The 4011-nt window shown below is 44.8% G+C and overlaps 1 pseudogene; it reads right to left on the bottom strand.

Moving 5' to 3' along the window:
• Positions 1–366: 366 nt before the first annotated feature.
• On the bottom strand, positions 367–3589 carry Ift52-ps1 (intraflagellar transport 52, pseudogene 1; annotated as a pseudogene).
• Positions 3590–4011: the final 422 nt, after the last annotated feature.

Below are 4011 nucleotides of genomic sequence, written 5' to 3'. Positions count from 1 at the left end.
TATCTCATCATTTGGAATCATGATTAGTTGGGACAGTTAGCATTAACTAGCCGGAAAGCAGAGTCTAACCGAAGGATGAAATTCTCAAAATTCTCAGGCTGGGACTCTGCCATGTAGCACACAAGTGCAGCTGAAGGCTCTGGGTCAGATAACACAGTGGTCTGCCATCACTGTGTACTGAGCCAAGTTTGCTCACTCTACTGAATGCTCCACACCAGATCCCTCCGGCCTGGTTCTGTTTGTCTATACCACAGCACTTACCACCCTTAGCACACTGTGTTTGCTCATACACTCTGCTACTGGTTTTCAGGACCCTACAGCTAGAATAGAATTTCCACTCCCTTCAGTTGGTCGCCCAGTTGATACTTAATAGCTACCCAGAGAACCATCGAATGACATAAACAGGCTATGAGGTAATACCACCTGAAGGGCCCCCACCTTACTGGGCCTCCTGGTTTGATACCCTACTACTTGGAAGATGTGCCCAGGGATAGAGTCTGTGTCCTGCTGATCTTTCGGAAGTTTACTGGTTACTCCAAGGAGGCCACTGCACCTCCTTTCATCTAACTCCAGATCTTTGTCAGTGTGCAGGTTGGTAATCTGAACAAACCTCATCTTCTCAGAGAAGAATGTTTCAGCTAAGTCAAACAGTGCCAACGGGGGAGCTGGTAACTCTCTGACCTCAGGAGGAAAGAACAAAGGCTGAAGCACTGGCAACAGCATCTCAAACAGCCGGAGCAGATCATGCCTCACATTTAGCTTCTCATGAGACTTGATAACCTTGGGGAGGCAGGTGGTATCCAGCTTGTAAGTGGACAGGTCACAGATGTTGACAGCACCACAAAGGTTCTCATCTCCCTGGAGACACACTCAGAGCTGGTCATAAATCTCTGGGTCTTTATCATCCATCTGCATAGGTATCTCTTGTTATGAGCCACTGGAATACAACATTCAGAATTTTTTCATTTTCTCCTTTATGCAAGTATTGGTCACTGAACTTGTAACAGGAGCCAAACTGCTAGATCTTTGAGCAGTAAGAAGTCTGTCAAGAGGGAAGCAGATGAAGTCTATTGACAGAACAGCCACTGCTAGTTTTACAATGCTGAGCACAACATGCTTTCTTGTAGCTCAACCGAGTTTGATGTCCTGGAGAAGTATCTTGGCAATGGTGGAGACAGCCTTCTGATGTGAGAAGAAAGAAGAGTCCAGACTTGATACCAGTATCAACTTTCTTCTAGAAGAATATGGAATCATAGTCCATTACGATACTGTGGTTAAAGATGTATGTCACAAGTATTTGCGTCCTAAGGAATCTCTGGTTTCAGATGGACTGTTGAACAGGGAAATGAGCCAAGTTGCAGAAAAGTCTGTGCTTGGAGTCACTGATGAAGAGAATAAAGGCAACTGTACCCAGGCCCTCAGCTTTGTCTACTCTTACAATGTAACCCATAGTTTCACCAGTTTAACTTCTTAGATGTGACTTCATTTTTTAAGCTCTAAGTAAAATCTTCCAATTACCAGGAAGTCTTTTCTGCAAAGATAAGTTACCAATGTTGGCGGTAAACACCTCCTTTTGGTATGCATCGCTATACTCCAAAACTCCTTTTCCATGCCTTATGGCTCCAGGCCCTAATCAACTCCTGAAGTGGAATGATGAACAGCAATTTTCTTTCTTTTTTTTTTTTTTTCCGGAGCTGGGGACCAAACCCAGGGCCTTGCGCTTGCTAGGCAAGCACTCTACCACTGAGCTAAATCCCCAACCCCAAACAGCAATTTTCTTAATCGGACTTTTTTAACTATTTGAAGATAGAAGATCCACCCTAAATCTGGGCCATATGTTCTGGTGGCAGCCCACTTAAAAAGACGTGGAAGAAGTAAGCGTTTGTTTTGATTTTTGCCTGCTTGCCCTCACTATCATTGGCGAGTTCATCTATCTTGTTGGTGAGACCCTTCTTCACTGGCTATAAAAAGGCTGAGAGAAAAATATAAAATAAAGTGTGGATGTTGGGGATCTGCTCCATCCACCAAATATATGTATGTGTGTATATGTCTGTATGTACATACATATGTGTGCATGTATATAAGTAATGCATAGGTATACATGTGCATATGTGTCTATGTGTGTAAGTATGCGTGTATACTTGTGAAATTGACAAAACATGTGGTAGAGCCTGGTCGTGTGTGTGTGTGCGCGTGTGTGTGTGTGTGTGTGTGTGTGTGTGTGTGTGTGTGTGTGTGTTTGTGTATGTATGACCTTCTCTCTAGTCTTTTCTTTTTCACCAGCCATTTAAGAGTTAAAAGAATTCAGAGTTTTTCTCCAGACATTCTTGCTGGCCCCAGATAAATTAAGTTTTTCTCCTATAGTAAGTGTTAACAGTGTAAATGTTATTAGAAGGGGCAGGGGGCAATAGGGGCGTCAGTTGCTACCAGCACCAACCCCAGTCACCAACACCATACCTCACTGCCTTCCTCAGTTACCTGGATGTTGAGCTGGCTTTCGGCACTGCACCTAGCTGACTGAAGTGTGGCAACCAGGATATAAGTATTGTGTATAAAAGACAAATGGCTGTAAGGCTTGGGCTGCAGGATTTGGGTAAGTTACTGCAGCTACCAGCCAGCTTAAAAAAAAAAAAAACGACTTTCCTTTTGGCTTTAAGAGTACTAATTTCTGGTGGGCTTTCCTTGCGCCAATGATACTAAAGGATCCAGAGTGGAACATGGTGTTTTGGTTAAGAATTGCCCTCCATAGTCTCTGGATTTGAATACACAGTACTCATTTGCTAGCCTTATTTGAGCAGGCTTAGGACCGGTAGCCTTGATGAAGGAAGGATGTCAATGGTGTGAGTTTGAAAGCTCAAAGATTAGTACCACTTCGCGTTTGCTATCTCTGCCTCCTGCTTATAGTTCAAGATGTGAATCCTCAGCTCTCAGCTTCCAGCCATTATGCCTGTTGCCTGCTGTCCCTGCCATTATGGACCCTAACCCTCTAGAACTGGAAGCCCCAAATAAACTCATTCTATTAGCTGCTGTGTTTTATCAGAGCAATAGAAACTCTGACCAAGACAGTATTGCACCAAGGCCAGAAACGTCAACTGAGCTGCAACTTGGAGACTCATGTCCTGCACCTTTCTTACAAGCATGTTCACTATAACCTTGCACTTCTGCTACTGATATATGTCACAGGCTCAACCCACAGCAACTGTCAGTGAGGAGGGCCATTTATGCCTTGAGACATTATCATCTGAGCTAACCATCAGAAGTAAACCCTTCAAGGATAAATGCCACACCTCTATTTTTGCTTATGAACTGCAACGATCATCTCAGTCTGTAGAGGCATATAGCTTCATGTACAAGAGCCAGGGCATAGGGCTTCCTCTAGGCTGTATTTCTGATATCATCTTTTTGCTTGGTCTGGGAGTCAAGGAAGAACAAAGAGATATGGTCAGTACCTGGATTGGACCAGTACTTTCCCGATATCCAAGAAGCCAGTGTTGCCCAGGAGAGGTAAGAGAACAGACTGCCCATTTGCCAGCTTACTCTGGATCTTTTCACTGTTCCTTCCACAAACTCCTGTGATTCTTTCTTTCATGCTTCCTCCCTCCCATCACTGTGAAGGCAGCCATAATGTTGTTGACTTGAGAGGGAACAACCAAAAAAACAGTGTATAGGGTCAGTCTGCTAAGGGAGAAGCAGCAGCAGCAGCAGCAGCACCAGCAGCAGCAGCAGCAGCAGCAGCACCAGCAGCAGCACCAGCACCAGCACCAGCACCAGCACCAGCACCAGCACCAGCACCACCGGCAGCAGAAGTTGAGGGAATAGAAAATTTCCAGAAGATTGGGGAAAATGAGAAAGAAGAGGAAAAGACCATGTTTGTACTGATGCTCAAGACTTCATGGACCATAGTGGTTCCGAGGATGGTGGCACAAGCACCTGTGGCTGGGGCATCAGCAACAGAAATCAGAGCCCTTCACTGAGGGCACAGAGAGCAAAATACAGCTTGCATACTGATAG

This window comes from Rattus norvegicus, chromosome X, assembly GCF_036323735.1.
Source record: "Rattus norvegicus strain BN/NHsdMcwi chromosome X, GRCr8, whole genome shotgun sequence".
Classification (NCBI taxonomy): Eukaryota; Metazoa; Chordata; class Mammalia; order Rodentia; family Muridae; genus Rattus; species Rattus norvegicus.
Note: the sequence above shows the minus strand (reverse complement) of the source record. Positions and strands in the feature narration are given on the sequence as shown.